Genomic DNA, 22,407 nt, shown 5'->3' on the forward strand with positions numbered 1-22,407 from the left:
CCTGACACTTCCTAGAAGGCCCTGTTTTCAGGGACTTAATTTAGTAGAATTGTAGCCATTCAAGTTAAATTGATTTGCTTTTTTTAAGTTGATTTTTTCACCCCTGAATGCATCATCTTAAAGGACGGTTGAGCAGAGACCACCTTTTATCAATTATAAGTAGGGGTGCACTGATAAAGATTTTTTGGGCCGATACTGATGGCCAATTATTAACCAGCCATATCAGTTGATACCAATCCAATTGCTGATATGCAGCCTGGCAGCTTGGAGAGCAGCATCTGGCTAGTATGTCTTGAGGGGAAGGAAGGGGCCCCCATGGTGAGGGAGGGAGTGAGGCTGGGGCAGGGGCAGGAGCTGCACAGTCGGGTCAGGGCAGGGCACAAGACGGAGCCATGGCTCATCCGGGGGAGGGGGGTAGCTGCCACCGCTACGTGCACCCTGGGGGAGGTATGGGGGGCATGTGTCCCCTAGATCTGTGCACAGGGCAAGGGCGGGCTGCCACTGTGCAATCAGGGGCAGAGGCTGCACTGGGCTCTTCCAGGCAGGGGCTATGCCCAAGATGTGCTCAGGGCAGACAGGGTGGACAGCGGCGGCGCTGGGGCTATGGGGGGACTACACCCCAAAATTTTCCACAGCCCCCTCCCAGAGCCTCTCCCACACACCCTGAGCACTGCCCAGGCCCAGCCCCCACCAGAAAGAGGTTGCAGCAGGCAGCTCACCTCATCCCACACACAGATCCAGGGGGCACATGCCCCTCCATGACTCCCCCAGGAGTCACTCACTCCCCGATCCCCTGCACGAGCCGCAGCTTCACCCCACACCCCGGCTCATCCCAGCTGAGCAACACCCACCCCAGCCCCACTCCTCCCCTCACCAAAGGGGCCTCAATCTGCCCCCACCACGCCCCTTCCCCCCCCACAAAGTTACTGGCCGGACACTGGTCTCCAAGCTGTCAGGCTGCATTCCTGGCCATGTGCATGCGCGTACATGCAGCACTTACTGGCAACATTAATCAGCCACATCAGCCAAAAAGTTGATTGCCAATTATGTCAATTTTCCTTTTATTGGTGCCAATATGATATGGACTGATGTACTGGTGCACTTCTAATTATAAGAATCAAAAGCTATATCAGATCTCCCAAAATTATGACAGGCTTGAAAAATGTGTGCATGTGGGGGAGGGGGGCTCTTTTGTAACTCAGGTTATTTTTATTTTACCTCAACTCATATTTCTAAAGCTTTTCCATGCAAAGACAAAGGTAAGAAACTCGCCTGCCTTCAAATGGGAGCCAAGATTCTCATGCAATCTTGGCTCCAGTACCCAAGGCTTTGAGAAATACTATAATCATTACAAGACTTGCAAAAACTGAGAGTTAGTTGGAAACAGAAGCAGAGAGTTAGATGTGAAAAGTGGCCAAGCAGCTTGGGAGCAAAGGAAGGAAGAGTGGCCTGGCCAGCAAGGAAACAGGGATGTAAATTCTGTACTCAGGAGGCTGGAACTGGACGAAGAAGTTACAGCAGGGAATAACGTGGCTTGGATGAGACAGACCTTCAAATAGGAGGCAGAAGCAGCACAGACAACATTTCCCACCAGACGCTGGAACAACACCAAACCAAAGAATCCAGGCAATGTTCCTGCCTGCAAGTATGTGTGAAGAGTGAGGAAGAAAAAACACTGTGCTTTGCACTTCCTTCTATTGGCTAGTCACAGAGGATGATAGCCTGTTACTGCTGTCTACGACTTCATTAGCTCAAGAGGCAGAGACTGGTACAGTGGATGTAAAGGTCCCAAACTCACGGGGCTGGGGGGGGACACAACACAACCACACACACAACAAATGCCCCAAATTCCACAGAATGGAATTTCTACAGAGGAAATTCAGTGGGTTGTATTTTTTTTAGCCTAGAGAGGAAAACCTGCTAAACATCCCAGAACCTAGGGGGTACCACTCCTTTTTCAGATGAGGGGCTGAGACAGAGATGTTAAGATCAAATATGCCTACTGATTTTGGGTGCTTGATTTGACACACAGGACCTGATTTTTCAGCATGCTTTGCATTATAAGCCATTCTCCATGCTCAAAGTCTTGCTGAGGTCATTTGATTCCAGCAGTTTTTCTTGCCCAAGTGCAGGGGGGTTGGACCCAATGATCTGTAAAGGTCCTTCCAGCCCCTAACAACTATGAAACTATGAAAGTGTAGTCTCCAGGCTCTGCAGTTGCAGTTTTGAGTGTTTAGCACTTCTGTAAAACATTCCTGAAGTCTCAAGTTGGGTTTCAAACTCAATTTTTCACAGGTTAATTGAGGCACTTTTCTCCATATAACACAGGAACTCCAGGACAGAGGGAAGGACTGAATTCAATTCTCCAGGGGACATTCTGCCACTTTGATTGCAAGTCCATCCTTACTCTTCCTGCAGTCAACTACCTTATTAATGATGGAACTGAGCGCTTGCCTTTTCAACCTTCCTGTTCTTTTAATATTGCTCAAAGCAAACTCTACGATGTGCCTGAGTGACATCCATAAAGGGAATCAGCAGCGTTGGAACCTTTTGGTGACCCTTACAAACTTCTGGCACTTCAGTTAACACTATCCAAGAACAACACTAAGCAAAATGCCATCCTGTATGGGGACCAGCCCTAGAAAGGGATGAATCCTATTCCCAAGGGTTTCATAATTATTTGCCAATAGCCTGGGAATCATGAGCCCCAAGAACCTTAAATTTTATTCAGGGTTCTAAGGGAAAATTCCAGAATGCTCACAGTCCCCATCTGCCCATTCCCCGAGTTTTGACACCTTCTGCTCCATCTCTCTAACCCAGGTTGTCAACTCTCACAGGCCCAATCCAGACCCTCTCTGGCAGTAATGGAAGCCTGGCAGAGAATACAGCCTGGCAGAGTGGAAACCAGTGTCTGGCTCGTAAGTCTCTGGAGTCAGGAAAGGGACATGGGGGTGGGGAGCGGGGGGAAATCAAGACTCCCCACAGTGAGGGAGAGAATGGGGCTGGAGCAGGGCATGGGATGGAGCCACAGGCAGTGATGAACACCTGCGGGTGCCTGAGCTGCTGTGTTGGCTCAAGCAGCCTCAGGGACATTACCATGGCTTGTCCCACCACCACTGAAAAAAAGTCCCCAACAAGGTTCCATAACCAGGAATTGAGCAACAGGAAGAGCAGGGCTCAGGGACTGCTATGTTGGCTCAGGGAGCTGTAGAAGTTAACACTGCTGACTGGCCAGGACACCAAATTCCTGGCTGCTCCAGGCGCCCAGTAGGCTAGATGAGACAGCTCAATGGGCTGAATGTCTGTCACCCCTGCTCTAACCAATTCCTGACTATTTCTTCCTCACCCACATTTCCTCATCCCAGCTCCACCCCTACCTAACAGGTAAGTGCCAATCTTCTCACCCCATCCCTAGCCTCATTACCCTTGCCTGCTCCAATTGCCCACTCATGGCAAAACAAGACAAACTTTGAAATAAATCAGTCTGACACAGACAACCAGCACAGAAAATATTAGCCCAAATGCCTGGCAAAGATATAAACAACTAGACAGCCTTGATGTAAGTTAGTGTTGCCAACTCCACCTATTATACACACAAACATCTGATAAAGAATGCCAATATACAGCCTGGCAGAGTGGAAACCAGTGTCTAGAATGTAAGTCTCTGGAGTCAGGAAAGGGACAAGGGGGGTGGGAAGCGGGGGAAAAAATTGAGACTCCCCACAGTGAGGGAGAGAATGGGGCTGGAGCAGGGCGTGGGATGGAGCCACAGGCAGATTTTTGCCGATAATTTGGCCGATAAATACTTATGTATGCACGGAGCCAAAGTGCAGCACCCAAGCACCAAGGAGCACAGCCCTGCAGCTTGAAGAGCTGCATGCAGCTGGTAAGTCTGTTGTGGTGGAAGGGAAGTTAGGAGGAAAGAGGCATGGGGGGGTGGGGGGCAGATCAACACCCCCTGCTGTGAGGGAGGGAGAGAGTGGGGCAGGAGCTGAAGCAGAAACTGCCCAGCCAGGGCAGGGCAGGGCAAGGCGGGGTGTGGGATGGAGCCCCGGCTCATCTGGGGGCAGCTTCCACTGGGAAGGCAGAGGGAAGGCACGGGGTCAGGGAGGGGGGGTGCCCCTGGATCTGCGTGGGGCAGGGCAGGCAGGCAGCAGCTGCAAGCTGGAGCCAGGGCTGCGCCAGGCTCTTCTCAGCAACGGCTGGGATCAGGGCAGGCAGCGGTTCTGAGAGGAAGGGCACTGGGGTGTGGGCTACAGCAAAATTTGGGGTGGCTGCAGCCCCTCCCTCCATAGCCCCTTCCCAGTGCTGCTACTACCTGCTCTGAACCCAGCTGCCACTGAAAAGAACCCAGCACAGCCCTGGCCTCAGCCCACCCAGATCTGGGGGCACCCCACCCATGCCCTACCGAGGTGCACACAGTGGCGTGAGCTGCCCCCGCTCCTCTCACCCTCCCTCCACCTGGACAAGCCACGACTCCATCCCATGCCTGCCCACCCGCCCAGCACCGGCTGGGCAGCGTCTGCCCCACTCCCTCCCTCACTGCAGGGAGCATTGATCTGTCCCCCCCCCCCCCCCCCCTTCCACCACAACAGACATACCAGCTGCACGCAGCTGTATTGGAAATCTGGTATCAGCCAATATGCCTCCTTAAAAATCGGTATCAGCCCCCAAAATCTCTATCAGTGCACCCCTGCTAACTACCTCTCTCTGCTCAGCTACCTTAGTACTACACTCTCTTCTAACATACTTTTTCACTCAAGTACTAGAGAACACTTCTAATCACTTTCTGAACATCTGAAGTGCAAACTCTGACCTCATTCTTGTTTAGACTATTCAGACACTGAAGGCCATCTCTGAATATGTGATCACAGAACTTGCAGTTTATATTTTTATTAAATACTTTTATAAAGATAAGAAATGTTATACTCCAACTACAAAGTTTATACAATGTGCCTTATTTTACTATTATAATGATTTACTTTTAAAAACTTGTTTCTGATCTGACATTCTTACACACTTTAATTCTGTTACAAAAACAGGATGTAAATTACAGTAGCCATTTCAAAAGAGTTGCACAGAGTTAAACATCTGTATTATACATGGCAGCACCCTCACAGCACATAAAACACCAGCTTTAGCAGTTACCTACAACCAGTGTTTCTCCACTGTAATTTTAAGAGGGTGACCTATGTTGATGGCCATGTACCAGGATTCCTATATCAGGGACTGTGGCATTCACGCGTATCATGGGAAAACAAAAAACAACTACAAACAGCTCAGCAGCTTTGTCATAGTGTCAAAATGCTTTATGCATGGCATCTGCTGTAAGGGGAAATTCAGACTGCATAATCCTTGTCAGGATTCTTCTACTCATAGTATAAAGTGCCTGACACAGAAAACCCATCTCAAAGCTTTTATTTGCTTTAATGTATAAAAGCAATATATCTGACACTACACAGACTAAGAAACAAAAGAATATGAAAGAAAAAGGAAAATCAACACATTTTTCCCTATTGAGAATTTCATAGGGCAGTGATGGCTGTTCTAGTAGGCTAGGAAATGTGTTCAGTCTTGCTAAATCAAAACGCTTCCTGGGAGGAAGACAGGTAAATCCGTTTTTAATCACCAGTCCCAACTAAAATTCCTGAAGAAAAACTTACTTTTCTAGTTAGAATATTTTTGTAAATCTAGACACCTAATCTCTCACTTCCTGGGCCTACAGAAGTTGGAACCACCACACATGCAAAAGAATATGCCTGCCACCAGTTACTTCACCAAAAAGATACGCAACAGAAGTACTCCCATCATTCACAACAAATTCTCAGGCAAGAAACAAAATACTGCAAGTCGCATCTAAACTGCATCAGGACAAAACAATATATATGGCAATAGTAAGATGTACCAAAGACTTAAATATCAAGAGTGATAAAGGAAAAAGAATGCTTGTGCAAATGATTTTTAAAAGTCTGTATCTTATTATCGCAGGGAAATAAGATTAACACAAACAAGCCATGACCATTTTGTTTTCCCTTCTTGTTCCCCTTCCAATCCAATCCAATTTTCCATAAGAAATTAAGAAAAGCCAAAACATAGCAACTCTGCTTGCCAGTGCTCCTGTATGCTCCAGAAGGGCATCTAGGGACAGTGCTAAGAGCATGCTAATGGCAGGCAGACTTGCTTGATATCTCAGCAGCCACATTTAAGGCTATAAAACATCAGTTCAGATGGCACAAGCTGCCAGGGACGGTATACACCAGGCCAATTCTGCAGCTTGAAATAAACTCCAGGTTCTAAAAATAGTTCCCATTTAATTCCCATGCAAAGGGAGATAAACCATATGATGCTACAAGTAAAAGACAAAAAGTAGAGAATTCATCCTTTCAAGGTAAAATATGCAAAAATGAAGCAAAAGCGAGTTAGAACGAGTGAGATACCAGAGCTGTAATCCAGAGTCCACTCATCCACTTGCAACAAAAAGCACCCAAACCATTTTCAAGTTTTTCTATCTCCATAAACTGGTTGGAACTGTCTGGAGAGTTCAGGGAATAACCAGACAAAACACATCAAGGCTTCCTAACCAACCTCTCAACCAGACCCACAATGCTTTCAGGTAAGTTGGGAATAAATCTAAATTCATAAAGTAATGAGTTAGTAGCATTGTCTTGGCCCAGCAATCAATACTGGGAGATGACAAGAGGAGGGAGGGCTGTGTTTTGGTGTCAGGCTGCATCACAAGATTCCACCCAGCAGTTCCATCAGTTCATTTCCATCTGGACACAAGGAACAGAGATTGGGAAAAATGCTGGTTTATGGCATATAGCACAGAGGAGAACTAAAACCCAGATTTGTTTATTTAAAATTAATTTGAACAGAGATGTCTTAACACCCCAACCCTGAAGATTACTTAAATACTACATCCGTAGCTGTTAGGTAGCTTTCTTCAACAGCAACCTTGATTATTTATCTCATCTCCAAAGCTGATTTACAAAACTGGATCCAGGCCTACAGCGTGAAGCATTTCCAGGTAAAGCCAGAGTTGCATTCGTTTTCATTGACAATATAGCAACATTAATAGTGTTGTAGTACTACCTAATTATTTTTTGGTACTTAGATGTCTAAGTTTTCTGCTATGCTATCGCCACACTTCCTCTGGTACCAGCCCTGCCCTTCATAACTCCTATGGGTGGGGAGGGAAGGTCTTGAAAACTCCCCTAGAGATAAAGATAAACTGGGTGGGGCCAATTATCAACCTATAACAACTGGCCACTACTACATCATCTGCCATTATTTGCATTTCCCTCAAAGTAGAAAAAAATTAATCTGGTTTACTATATGAATTTCCTGGCTGCATGGATCACAAATCTACTTACTGCAAAGAATAAGTAACCAACTGACACTGGATGAGGGAAGAGAATAAAAGTCCTGGGAATCCTGTACCCATAACCCAAGCCTCTCAAGCAAAAAGGAGACTAGGCCAAAATACTTTCTATCATATACATTTCCATACTTTATCCTTTAAGTTTAAATCTGGGATGCTGTCAGAGAGATTTATTGCAACTTGTTTTTGAGTGTCAGTATTCATGCAAAGCTGGCCACTTTCAAACTAATATTTAATCTAATGTAAACATTTGCATTTATTTCCTATCAAAGAGCTCCCATGGAAAAAAGTACTAGTATTTTGTTCAAGAGACCTACAAATGCTAAAGCCGTCTGTGTACCTTACTTCTCATCTGCTGGCTGAAATACGTCCAGCTCAACAATTCAGAAACACGTTTTGAACTGAAAGTGGCCACAGGAGTGATTGAAACTGGAAAAAGAAAATGTTTACATCTATTCACAGAGAACTGAACTAATATTTAACCTCTCTTGGTAGAGGACTTTCAGCAAAATTTTCAAACCAAGGGGCGTAAGTTCCTATATAATCACAACCTCCCTTCACTGGACATTTTAAAAGCAGGTTATATCTATGATTCTCAACCGGTGGTACAAGCACACTGGGGTACCATGACAACTGTTTAAGGGTGCCACACAATATTAGTGCTATTAGGTGTTCAAATGCCTAACAATGATTCAGAGAACACCAAAAATGTCAAATAGAAATCCATAATGTCAAAACATTCTGACTTGTGGTCTGAATTCTTTGCAATAGAAGAATTGCTATGTTATTTTTCCATGCTCAAGAAGTAAGCAAAAGCTAAGAGCTGGAGTTTTTCAAAGGGTGACTTGGGTCTCAAGTTTTCTTCCAACCCTAATTTCTATGATTCCATATTCAGACACCCAACTAAAATTGCAGTGATTTTCAATAGTGCAGAACAACATGAAAGCCATAAACAGTCTGAAAAGCAGGCCACTTTGCTGTCTAAATATGCGTTTAGGTACCTAATTTTAAATCACCTTGGTTTGATATCTGTGACCTATCACTTCACTACCACAATAAAATTAAGCATGGTGAAGATTGTGTTTCATCTTAAAATGAATATCCTGGCAAACCAGTTTAACTTGCACCCTGAAAGCATCTGGAACTGCAATTTTTATTTCTTTTTAGGGTGGAAGCTGATCCTCCACAATTGTTTTTCTTCAAGAATTCCTTCTCCCAGCTCTTCCCCAAAAAAGGCTGTGTTGGAAGCCCAGTAGCATTTCCTCCACACTAATCAGCACCACACATTCAGTCTCCCAAGGGCAAATGTACTAGATGAGACAAGGAGGTGCACCCTATTATTAAAAGCATGTCTACCTAGGAGGCTTACCAGTCTGTCATACCAAATTACCAAGGAATGCTCATGCACTACTCCCTCCCTCGTAAGAATACTTATTCCATTACTGAGGTGCACTGCATGTACAAAGCAGCAGAATACAGATGGATGGTCTTGTTTATTAAGACTAACAACAGTGGCAGGAGATTCAGGACAAGTAGATTTAATTCCAAGCCCTGACAGACTTCCTGCATGACCTTGCACAAGTCACTCATTCTTTGTGCCTCAGTTCCTCATCTACAAAATGGGGATAATACAGTCCAGTTATTAAACCATAACGGTAACTTGTGGCCTTAAAATGTATGCATCTACTTGTAAATTCACTGAAATCATGTCTTGGCCAAGAAAACCTAACTGGCCAAGTACAGGGATTTCTTTCTTTTTGCAAAGATTAAGTCTCTAATTTATCTGCAATGACTTTTTGGTTGTAAATGGGGTGGGTATAAATGAAAAATAACCTTAGAATTTGCACAAATAGACTCTTTGCTGCTCATATTCCTATTTTTTTTGCTAAACAAAAGAGTTACCATTCTAGCTACTCAGACTCTGTAAGCAGCAGTGAACTAGTCAAAAACAACATTATTTCCATGTGGTTCTGAGCCTTCCCAAGCAACTACTAAAGCAAAAATTAACTCAAATTATTAACAGGGAAATCCCCCAAAAAGAGGGCCAGGAAGTAGAGTAGCACAGAACCTTCTCTTGCACAAGTCATTTAACTCTAACATGGGGACAATAAGAAAAAGCTTTTGTCCCCTTCTTTCTGCCAGCTAGACAGACATAACATTTTGAATACAAACACCAACAAATACCTAGAGGCTCATCCAAAAAGACAGTTCCTATCAGGGTACAAGGTCAAACCTTGGTTTAAAAAGTCACAGACACTGTCCTTATACAGCAGTAAGAAAACAAATGGAGCCTGGAATTCAGAGCACTGCCCTTGTACTTCACTGATAGATGTCTTCGTTCCACTTGTTGTATCACCTTGTCCAGTAAACAGCTGAAGAACAAACCCAAGTGTCTGGAAACGTATTCAAGCCTCATTGGGGACTGCAGAAAACATGATGGTAGGTGTATTGGTAACCATGGCAAGCAAGCTTAATACCAGGCCTCTGAACCAGATTTACAGCCAATCAAATGTTAAAGAGTTAAGCAGAAAAAGACGGAGAAGAGATCCTGAGCTCAGAGACAGGAAACCCTGGAGGCAATGTGCTCAGTGCAGGCAAGGAAGAGGAACAGCTTTTAGCTCTTTCTGGCTAGATCTGGAGGAAGTTTTCATCTGTCCCATTTAGGCATGGACACTCAATATGATCCATTCTGATGGGAAAGGAAGTAAAAGAGAAACAACTGAAATCACTGTTGGCTTCATAAAGACTCAGCCTCATTAAAAATACATCCAGAATTTCTCTTCTATTTAAAAGTGTTTTATCCACAATTCAAACACAAGGACACGCCTATTCAGTTTTGCTCTGTGGTCCTACAGCTCATCAACTGCAAACATAAGCCATGCTGTCCACAACAACACCCAAAGAATTCTGGGTCAGTCCTGTTTTTTCATATGAGAGTTTGAGATTTGTTTTGACGTTTGCCATCCAGATTCACAGCAAAAATATCGAAGTGCTAATTCCACATGCACTATAATCTGACAAATTCAGATAATATCAACTGAACCATTTTCTTTCAGTAATTTCAAAGTATTTCATTTCAACTAAACCTTGTAATCCTTACTTTTAGTATGAGTAAAATTTCAAAACAAAAATAATTCCAAACATCAAAGATGCATTTAAAACAACTCTTTCTGCAAATATAGTTTCAATAAATCAACATTTTCAGACCAAAAAACATTTTAATGAGTGCCCAACCAGTTAATTTCAAGTCCAAGTCATTGCAAACTAAGATCCTTGTAGTATATCTTTAGAACAAGGATAAACCATTCTGCCTCAGCCACCAACACCAGGGAGGTGTGGAAGAAAAGTGATTTTTCCATAAGTTGGTCACCCCACCCTCTAACTTGTGCACTTCCAGGGACTTTTTCCAAGAGAAAGTCTTAGAGGGTGAAACAATTAACAAAAATATGCACCCTTCCAGAAACAGCTCCATTTATTTAATGCACCTGCTGTACAGTATTTCCTTTAGAAAAAGGAACATTAAAAAAAGGCAAGAGGATATTAGGAAGAAGGAAATCTTCCCTATGGCAAAAAATAGATTTCTGAAATAAGCCCCAATACACTGGACCAGATGTCTGAACCATGGTGACTTGCCCCATCAAAAACCTCTGAAACCATATCTGCTGACAGTTGCAAGCTAGTGGGTGTGTTTAAACTTGTGGTTGCACAGTGAGTCAGACATTAATGCAGTACCCTCACCTTAACAGGAAGGAAAAAATTTCAGAAACATTTAAAGACTGCATAGTAATTTCAGAAACATTTAGAGACTGCATCACTAAAACATCAGCCAGCTGCCCTTATTCTTGCTCACTTCAGCAGTCATTGCAGGAGAAAAAGACTGTATTATATCAAAGTATATCTAACACCACAATATACTACTTTTTAAAATGTATTTCAGTCTGTCAAAAACACTTCCTGGTCCCCTACTTTGAGCCACATTTCATCAAAATTATTTAGATAAACCTGACAAATAAAACATTTGATCATACAATGAAATATTGAATATGCTTGCATGTACTTATTACTAGGATGACAGGCAATTTCAGAAAGCCCCAAGAAAAACAGAGATGCTAACTGTAGAATATTAACTCAATACTGTTTATCAAATGCCAGCCCACAAGTCACTAATAGAACATATCAGATTCTTCAAATAACCAACAAAATATCAAATCTGAAATATGCAACTGGTGGTCCAAACATCAAACCTGAAAGATCAGACCCATGTCTTCTGGCTTGCTTCAAAGCAAACATACCATCAATACCTTTCCCTTTCCAGAGGGGATCTCTAACTTGTGAATGGATTTAACCATTGTCATTCTATGAAGTCACATTACTATTGTTATGACATTAGGAGCCATAGCCAGAACCACTGAAGTGGTGATCTCAATGTACCAGGCAATGTACAAACATGTAAGTCACAGACCATATCCCACAAGGCTTACATTAGACAAGCCAAGTACTAAGGGAAACAGGGAGAGAGAAGAAAGCTGGCTTATCAAATGCCACAGACGTAACAAAGGCTCCCAAGTCCCTGCCGTGCCCTATTTCTTCAACTACAGTAAGACCAAGGTATTTTTTCCCATTAATTGCCATCACTTGTATTTCAGATTGGCATTGAACACCAGCAGCACCATTGAACACTCTGCATTTGCTTCACCAGGTTCCCAGACCCTGTACCTGTAATAAGTATAAAATATATCTTACGACAGAAGTAGACGCAGAAAAAGAACACGGTTGACTTCATTAACTCATGGACGTAAGAACTGCTCCGATTCAAGAATCAAACGTAACAACAGTTTGTTGGCAACAGGCAACTGCTAATTTTCCAGGACAATATAATATATTTCAATAACAAGCCAATACCTCCCATTCAAGTATGTAACCCTGAGTAAACCTGCCTCCGCAAAAGAAAAGTTGGCAGGCCCTGTAGCTAAATTCAACCATAAACTATAAATGATCTTCTGGAATAAAATACCTGAAAGGGAGGAAAGCATTTATCTATACCCATTCATGACAAGCATGCTTTAAAATGTATTTTGTGACAAGAAACAATGAGAGACTCCCAAGCTACTCTCTTTTCAATCAAATCCCTTCAAGCACAGTTCTGCCCCGATGTTAATAAGTAGCAAGCTAATTGGTTTTAAAAACTGAAAATCTGGGCATCAACAACAGAACAACATAGTTACCAAGTCCTTCATTTATCCCATTTGTTAGCCTCCAATGGCAAACTAACTCCAATTAGATCCATTTTTTAAAGGAGAAAATGGTCTATTTACTAACACAACCCTGGGAAATACATAATAGGTTATCCACATAGGTGAACTGGTTACAATGCTTCTAAGCACTGTAATAGGTAACTAGCAGTTTAAATAGTGTGTTTTTCTCCATGAACCTGAAAATGCTTTATAAAGGTAATTAAACGCATTTACTTTGAAAGGAGCTTCAATATTCCACCCTACCTCTGACAAGCAGCCCATCTGCTTGGTCTAAAAAGACTTTAAGAGGCGTTTATTCCAGGGAGGGTGACAAATCGGGGCCAGTAAAGAGTATGTACAGGTTGGCCCGAACACCTGGGCCTCACGGACATGGTCCTGGGCTCACGGCCTGCAAGGCCTGCCCGTACATTCTAGACTAAAAACCATAGTGAGCAAAAGGACTATTGGTCTAAAAAGAAAAAGGAAGCCTAGCCATCAATTGATGCAGAATTTTTTCAATAAAGTTCATAGCTCTAACAGTTGCAAAGTGGGAGTGTAAATATTGTTTAAAAAATTATCCCTTTTACCACCTCCAATGAACTATTGGTTAACCATTTAACCAACAAGTGACCTCCAGCAGGAATAGCCCCAGCCCCTTATGCCAAGCCACTGGCAGGGAGCTAAGGGCAGAAGTCAGCGGGCACAGCGGAGCCACTAGGGGCCACTGCCCAGCTGCAGAGCCACAGCCTATCCTCACCCCCCTGAGCAGGAACTCTCCTATGCCCAGATTCCACCGCCACAGGGAGGGAGGTGCCCCCAAAAGGGGCCAGGTAGGGTCTTCCCAACACAGCAGTAAGACTCCTGGCCCCATGGTGGGTCTGTCCAGCCCCCCTGCAGTAGTGAAGCCCAGGTAGGGCAACGGGTTCCTTGAACCTCCTACCGCTGTGCCCCAGACTTGGAAGGCTCCTCCGTGCTGACAAGCCAGGCTCTCCCCAGCTTTCCCTGGAGGAGGGGGGTCCAGTCCCAGTGGGGCAGCCTTCACCAAGTGTGCTGTATTCTTCCTTCTGGGGAGGGCCTGGCCCCACATCTCTGAGGAGCCTTCTTTGTCCAGTCTGCAGTGATGGGAGCTACTGGGAGCCCATTGCCTTGCCCAGGTCCTGCTGCTGCAGGGGGGGGCGGCAGAACCACCATGGGACCAGGAGTCTCTGTTAATTATACAGTACTGCTTTCTGGGAACACAAGTACAAGCATTAGTCAGAGGAGAAGAGGAACCAAGAGGACTGAGGAGGGGAAGGAGTACTGAAGACTTAATCCCCTCCCCCAGCCTCTACAGGAAGGGTACAGAAGCAGAAGTATACTTGCAACAAGATGCCTCAGAGGTGCTGGTGAGACAGGAAGTTTCTTCCTCAGCAGCAAGAGGTGATACTTGCCAGAAGCCAATACAAAATATGGAGAACACCAGCATGGTTTATAAAAGAGACTCCTAGCAAGAATCCCACTAACTTCTCCCTCTTCAACGGGAAAAGACAAGTACAATAGTGCTGCTCGGAAACCTTGCTGGTAGGGACCCCCATCTTTGTATCAGCCTTTGGCAAGGAAGTGTGAAATTTTAAAGGCTAGATGATAAACCCACTGCCCAGCTGGAAGGACAAAGAAAGGATTTGTATAAGGATATAACAGGTCAGATGAACAGCTGGGAACAGCAGTCACATCTCCCCATGACAGGCTACACAAGTATAAACTGAATACAGGCAGCAAAGGGACCAATCAGCATCTAGTTAGACTAGCATAATTAAGACTTGCTATGAAACTTTGCTTTAAGATATCAACCTTGAGCAATGTAAAGTCTTAAAGTTAAAAACTTAAAGGCTTAAAGATCAGTGCCACTCAATAAGGCAATGATCCAATCTTCAACTAGTTCACTGACTGAACTAATCTCATTTTAATGTCAGAACCTTTAGCACATCCTACTACTTTAACTAACATGCAAGAATTAAGCATGCTTTCTTTTCATCATACAACAGATACAACCGACCCCACCCATACACACTTAAGTATTATGAGTCCTTCACTCTGTAACGTTTGCACTGGCAATTTTTATTTGCAATTTATCAGCTACCCTTGTTTATTGCACAGTAATATCTTCCAGACTCCACCAGACAACCACAGATTTGTTCTTGAGAATCCAACTCAGCTTACATTTCCAAGAAATGCCTTCTAGTTAAAATGGGAAAGGTTCAAAAGGACAGTCAGCTTTCTGTATTCTTTTGGAACCACCCTGTTGGTCCAAAGTGAGTCTGTTTTCACACGGAAAAAGATGATTGAAATTGTTCACAGTAAGTTTCTAGACTGAATGAACTCTTGAATAAAAAGCCTGACAAGTGCCTCTCAATTTGTTTTTTCCCCTACTAGAACTGTCAACAGTATATTTAATTGACCTTAAAATATTTGTACAGTGCTGATCCAGTCATTGGCACTTGACAAGACATGTATAACTATAGTTATATGACTTCATATTTTACAGAACTCTGAAATACCTTGGAAGGAACCTGTCAGAGGGGCTTGGAACAATCCTCAGCCATGCATTTCTCAATGAATGTGTCCAAACTATAAATCAATCTATCTAGACATTGCTCCACACAGCATCTGAGTCATCCTACAAAACAGCCTTTGCAAAAACTTGTTTACACACCTGAACTATTTCTTACAAACTTCCTCCACTCCTCACAGGGGTCTGAGCTGCTAATGAATATTAAGGATCTTTGACTTATGCCAGGGACCTCTCTTCTACACCAGCTCCATGCCCTGCTATCCTTCTTTTTTTCTCCCTACCTGTCCATTTCAATCAGACAAGACTATTTATAAGGTGCTGCTTGGGTCCCAGCCCAAGACCCCAACAGCTGGCATCTTCACACAAGTAACTACTGGACCAGGTTCTTCATTTGACATGGCCCTACAGCGAACTTTCTACCCAAAAAGTGACGATGAAGGCAGAGATGAAAGAAAATGAGAAGGGAATGAGGCCAAACCAAACCAAAAATATCTCTAAGTCAGACCTGTGCAACCTCTCATACCCCTAAATAAATGACTGGCAGTAGCTAGGACCATACCTGTCATCTTCAATATTTACAAAGAAGTATTTTAAATGCACGTGTTTAAAAAAAAGCATATTATTTAAGGACTGACATTTTAAACAGAGCAAAAGTCTACTTTTTTTAAGGTAAGGATTCAGTCAGTGCCATAAAGCTTAATATTGCCATACATGGTCAAAGCACTAGTCTATGTAATTCACTCTCCCATTTCCTACAGAGAAAATACCACCTGTTCCAGAGGAAAAAACTCCCCAGAAGGGCATTTGCAAGATAACTGCATGTGTGCAGTTTCCTCCCAGCCAATCAGCTTCTAATCACTGTGGGTTAGCACTGCACAGAACAGCAAGCAGTTACAATACCAAGACTTCTGACGTGGTTCTGCCTTAGCACCCAAGATGTATTAGCTGACACTTGCACACTCAGGATATTATTCATTAAACCAACCAAGCTTCTTAACAAGCAAGCCTACACGTAGCCTAGCTCAGAGTTAAGAAGCCACAGAGAACATAACCTGCTGTTTCACAAGTGCATCCAAAAAAAATGAAATACTCAAGTACAATACACTTTTCCTTCCTCTAAAAACAGGGCTGCCAAACATGACCCATGAAGCTGTTCTACCCAGCCCTCTGGGCCACCAGAAAATGGGGATGTGGCTAGGGGGAATGGCCCGCTGCAGAACCTGGGGCACTTGCCCGTGGTGAACTTGGTGATGAAGCAGCAGGAGGCTGGACTAGGGCAGATACGGCCTCCTTACTCCTCCAACCACTTTGCTGTTCAGCACTGCTGCATGCCCCAGATCAGAGCTGGAGCTGCCACCTTTGCAGGGGGCATGGAGCAGCATCAGTGGGGGAAGCAACCCCAGCTCTAGAATGGGGCGTGTGTCAGGAGCTGGAGCTGCTGCTGCCATGGGCCCCAGGTCAGAGCCAGAACTACTGGCACTGTGTACCCCAGGCTAGATCTGGCCTGCAAGGAGCCCCACAGCCTGGATCCAGCCCAGAGCACAGGGGAGTTTGACACCCCTCCTCTAAAACAAGAGGGAGAGCTTTTTAATTAACCTTTAAAGACTTTACTCATGCACAACTCAAGAAGAGTAGCTCTGGGGTTTCTGCACTGCCCTCCTCAATCAGTCATGCTAGGCTGCGACAGAGGAATGACAGCCCTTCTAGCCCTAGGGAAGGGGTCAGCACCATTGTCTGGCAGCGCCAAAATGACCCAGTACAGGTGAAGCACTGGCCACCCTGCAGCAACAGCCGGGCACGGCCCCGCCACCCAGGCCCCTGCTCGGCAGGCAGCTCTGCCCCACGGCTAGCACCTGCTCTATCACATCACCCAGATCTGAGGCCAAGTTCAATTCTCTGCTCCACGAGTGAAATAACTTCCGCGGCAGCTCAGCCTTAAGCAAGCACCCCTGCCCCGCGCGGGAAGCCAGGCAAGGACTGCAGCCCACAGCGGGAGCCGTTCAGCCCAGACTTTCTCCTCCGTCACAAACTCCTCCCTCCCCTGCCCTGCCCTGGCCCGGCGGCCAGGCAACAAGAGCAGCCCCGGGCTCCACGCAGCGCTGGGCCGGGCAGTGGGGCAGGACAGACACACGGACCCGGCCGGCGCCCCGCAGTCGAAAGGAAGCAGAGCGGGAAGAGGGCGGCGGCGGCGGCCCGGCAGCGGCCCCAGCTCTGGGGAGCCGTCCCACGCGTGTCCCGCCCGCACCTGCTGCAGCCATGCACACGCGGGCACCCCGGGGGGCTTCGCTCCACAGCCCCCCGGCGCCCCCGCTTTGTCCCGGTGCGGGAGCGCCCCGCCCCCCCGCAGGCCGTTGGTCGCACACGTGACTTCCCCTCCCTCCCCCCCCGGACAGGGGCGCGGGCAGGTGGGAGCCCCCCGCCGACTCACCGGCAGCGCCCGGGGCTCCCGCCTCCGGGAGGCCGCCGAGGGGGCGCTGGGGCGGGTCGGGGCGGGAACCTGCTACAATGGCGGCGGCGGCGGGACCCACCGAGGCGGCGGCGGCCGGAGGGGGAAGCGGAACCGCCGCGCGTGGCCACAGCCCGGGAGGGGAAGGGGCGGGGCCGGCCGTGCGTCACCAGCGGAATGGGAGGAACTACGGTTCCCGACGTGCTGTGGGGCGCGAGAAGCCTACAACTCCCAGCGTGCACCGCGCGGGGGGGGGGGGAGAAGCAGGGGGCGCGAGGCCTGCTGGGGACTGGAGCCGGCAACTTTTGTCAGGTGACCGCGGTCCCAAGCGGCGGGAGCCCTCCCCCGTGACGTCACGAGGCCCGTGCTGCACCGGGCCCCACTGCCCGGGGGTCTGCACGCTTGGGCACGCCCGCACCCCTTCTGAAGGCTGAGCCATGGCCAGAGGATCATGGGCCTTATTGACGACCAAAAACGGCAATTTTCCCGTAGGAACGAGAATAAGTGTCAGAGCCTAACTCGGCCGGGGTTTCTGGTACACGGAAGCCCGGGATTCCCTGCCGGGGGGAAGGGGCAGCACTTCTCTCCCTGGCTTCGGGGCAGAGAGAAGGAGAAGACAGGCAGGGATTCACACAGGCCCCCAAAGGGCAAAATCATTACTACCGTCCCCCCATAGCAGGCCCTGCTAGCATCAGGCGAGGGCACGCAAGTTGCAAGGGTGCAAATCAAGCACCCGCAGTGACTAACGAGCCAGAGGAAGCAGCCAGCTGGTGATTGCACAGCACCCTACCAGCAGCTGGCAATTTGGGGTCCAGTGATTCCCACCCAGGGGCGACCAGCGATTCTCTCCCGTCAAGGGTGCCACATAACGTTAGCACCGCTAGATGTGGAAACTGGTTCATCAGATATCCCCAGCTAGGAGGGAGCCATGGTGTTAAAACCACTGTCACCCATTGTGGGCTTTGAGTTCTTTGCAAGAGAAGAACTGCTCCGCTTCTGCAGTCAGAAAACAAGTGCAAACTAAGCTGGCATTTTCCAAGGGGTGCCACGAGCCGAAAAGGGTTGAGAAGCCCTGTCAGAGACCTGTAGAGAGCTGACAGAGAGAGGTAGAGATGAAGGGGGAGCTCTCCTCATCTAAACTTGTGTCTAAAACCAATGACTTCTGCCTTCCTGAATTTCCTTTGAAACTGGATAGGTTTCCTCAATACTTACTTTGTTGATTCAAAAGCATTTACGCACTGTCTCCTTGGAATCCAGGCGTCTCTCTGAAATAAAAGACATGAGTGAGGTCATTTATTCTGGGTTTGTGACAGTTATGAAAGGATGTCTGGAGCACCAGGTGGTCACATTTCAAATTCCTGCAGATACACTTCACTCATCCTGCTTCTTGCCCTTAAGGTTTTGGAAGGAGCCAGTTCCTCTGTCACCATTGCTGAAGGCTTAACCCTTGCATTGCCCGTTAGGGCCTTGTGGTGCCTCAAGTGTGTAGACAACTGCTGGGCAGCTCACAGCTTAGTTTTCCATTCCTCTCTAAAGCAACTAAAGGGTCTTGGGGGAGAGTGGAGGCTCAAACACTGAAAATGGCAGCAGTGTACCTGTTGCCATCCTCCACTACTCATGGGGTAAATCACCACATCTTCCTACTGCCTTTATGTGGCAACAGAAGCAGCAACAACCATTTAGTCAGCAACCTACTGGTCAATCATGACTTGGCCAGAACCTGAATATGACCTCCCAGCCCACCCATGATTTGTAGGCCCATAAACCATGACAGGAGCCTGACTCCAGAGATTTTAACTGCACAGGTCTAGAAGCACTAAGTCTGCTTTATGTTTAGCTGACTTCCAGGACAGCTTTGAACAGCAGAGAGCACAACACTACTCAACACCACTATTCCTTCTTCCCGTTTCCCAAATTCCAAAGCAGCTGCCTTATTACTCCTTCACAAGTTGCCAGCAGATCAGGGGAAGTGATTATTCCCCTCTAATCAACACTGGTGAGGCCATATCTGAACTACTGTGTTCAGCTTTGTCTCCTCTCCCCTACAAAAAGGATGTGCACAAATTAGTCCAGCAGGAAACAACAAAAATGGCTAGAGGGCTGGAGCACATGATTTATGAGGAAAGGCTGAGGGAACTGGTTTTATTTAATCTGGAGAAGAGAAGACTGAGAGGGGATCTAATAGCAGCCTTTGACTACCTGAAAGTGCTTCCAAAGAGGATGGAGCTGGACTGTTCTCAGTGGTAGCAGATGACAGAACAAGGAAGGTCTCAAGTTGCAGCAAGGGAAGTCTAGGTTAGATATTAGGAAAAACTCTCTCACTAGGAAGGTAATAAAGCACTGGAACAGACTACCCAAAAAGGTTGTGGAATGTCCATCCTTAGGTTTTTAAGACTTGGCTAGACAAATTCTTGCCTGGGGATGGTCCTGCTTTGAGCAGGGGGTTGGACTAGATGACCTCCTATCATCCCTTCCAACCTTAATTTTCTATGATTTTATGATATGGCAGTCACCACAGTTCTCCAGGTATCAGTCATAATGGGAAACACTGGCACATTAGACATGCACAAAAACAAGAACTCCATTTAACTTAAAGACAGCCTTTTTTATGAAGGCACAGGTCAACAACCTATGGCCCATGAGTTGGATCCAACCCAGAGTCATTTTATCGAGTCATAGAGGTAGTATTCTGTAGCATTCCAGCACCCAAGGAGGCTTAGCCCATGCTGTGGACAGGTGGTGGGGAGAAACATCAGGGAGAAATGGTGGCAGAGGCATCTGGGTTGGAAGTGCTGGCCTGCCTCTGACTCAAAATGAGTTTTGGCCTGCTGCTTTTAAAGTGCCACGGACTGCTTTACTAAGGGAATATTTAAGAGTTCAGACATTTGGGGTGCATCCACACATGCAGACATGCATGCTTGCACCAGCTCAAATAGGACTGGCACAAATTTGAGCCGGGGATTTTTGCCTCGGTGCACGTGCCCAAACAAGCACTTTGGTGTGGGGCAAGTTGTGGCACTTGGGGCAAAATAACCCTGCCCAGCTCCTTCTGGATCTGCAGCCAGCACAGAAGCGACCCAGCGCAATGGCGCATGGGGCCCGTGCCCGCAGGACCCGGTCCAGTGCGACAGGCAGTCCCCATGAGTGGCATGGGGCCCCAGTTGACAGCCCAAGCAGTCCCAAACTGCCCAAAAGCGCACAGCACCAAGCTAGGCCACGCTCACGTGATATGGCAGAGGCAGTGTGGATGCCAGGCGGCCAGGGACAAGCAGCACTGCCCCTACTGCCCCACACCATGTGGGGAGGTTGTGCCACGAGGCTTCCAGCGCACCCGATCACCACTGCTGCTGCTAGTAAGCTGCAGGGGGGCTGGGGCTGGGCAGGGGACACGTGAGCCCTGTGGGGGGCAGGCGGGAGACCCACCCCTCCCGAGCTGCCCCTCAATGGTCCCTCGCACCCTCAATAGTCCCCCCCCCGCTCCTTTAGGCCCCCACACCCCCTACTTACCTGGAACATAGCCCGGATCCAGGTCACAGCAGCCTGCACCGCTGTTTGCCTTGCACTCTGGCTGGCTATCAGAGCATCTCTGTGGAAGAGCCAAGCTTTCAGTTGCCTGCCCCACTTTTTTCCCCCCAGGGTATTTTTTGATACCTGGATCTACATGTATCAAATTCTGACCCTGCACTGCAAATATGCAGTGCAGGAAATTTTTTTTGGTCCCAGCGTGCCTCTTGCATCATCTCAAACTGATTTGGGACACTGCGACAGGCACATGCACACTGAGCTGGATGCATCCTTGGAATCCAAAATGCTACCATTATTAGTATTGTCCCCTGGCTACTAAACTTGCTTAAACCTTCTAAAGATTAACCCTAATACTAATACCATGTTGTTAATTCCATAATTAAATTCCCATCTCTGCTAGAAATTCAGAAATAAAAAAGCCTTTTTGCTAAGAAAAGCAGAAGTGCTCCATTTCTCTCGGACTAAACATTGAAATAATTGCCATAACCATTAGAAAAGCTAAGAAGTATATCCAGCTGCATGCTACATATGCACCAATAAACCAGGATCTAACTAAACTGCAGTCAGGGGAGGATCCAGGGGGCATGGGGAGTGAGTGCAGTGGTGCAGTTGCACTCCCCTTTGATTTCTTCTCCATTCAAACTTTAAGACAAACTGCATAGGAGAGAGGGCAGAATTTCTGTTCAGGCAGTACTGAGGGAGTCAAATGACTTCATGGCTCACTACAATGTACCTGATTCCTACTAATCTATCTTCACTCCACAAGCATTAGTGAACCTCTTTCCTTTTAAATGGTCTTGATTTCCATTAATCAAGTTATCCTTCCCTCTGCAATTTTGCTGTCTTTTAATTGTTCATGGTAATCTTTCTCTTCTATTTCATATGCCTGCAGACCATTTTTAGTTCTAGCTAAAACCCTTAAGTCAGACATAGAAATATTGCTTAGGCGAACATTAACTCAGGTGTGGAAATTACTGACAATGAAGTGTTGGCTAAACTATCAAGATGCTCAAGGCTACGTTTTGTTTAACAAATCTAAATAAGATGTACAATTAATTATAATGACTGCAAGACTACTAAAACAGAATTTTTGGACTATTTTGGCTTAGCTCATCTTGTTTTTTAAACTTAATATATAAGCTTGCATATTAGTATATATTCTAAAAATGTTATATTTGTTTTTGCTTTAATCTAGCTTTAATATAGCACTGGGTCTGCAGCACATTAGTAAATCTTTTAGTTTCTCTTTAACTGGAAAAAATACATGTTG

The 22,407-nt window shown here is 46.2% G+C and overlaps 1 protein-coding gene across 3 annotated transcripts in view; it reads right to left on the minus strand.

Moving 5' to 3' along the window:
- Nucleotides 1–17,774, minus strand: part of PAK2 (p21 (RAC1) activated kinase 2) — a 78,304-nt gene extending 60,530 nt beyond the window's left edge. Inside the window, exon 1 of one of the 3 annotated variants that reach the window (XM_014596926.2) lies at nt 17,695–17,774. The gene's annotated coding sequence lies outside the window, so the exon portion shown is untranslated. The other 2 variants (XM_006267021.3, XM_019499839.2) reach the window with 2 other exon arrangements.
- Nucleotides 17,775–22,407: the final 4,633 nt, after the last annotated feature.

The sequence above is a fragment of the Alligator mississippiensis genome, chromosome 7 (genome assembly GCF_030867095.1).
Source record: "Alligator mississippiensis isolate rAllMis1 chromosome 7, rAllMis1, whole genome shotgun sequence".
NCBI lineage: Eukaryota > Metazoa > Chordata > Crocodylia > Alligatoridae > Alligator > Alligator mississippiensis.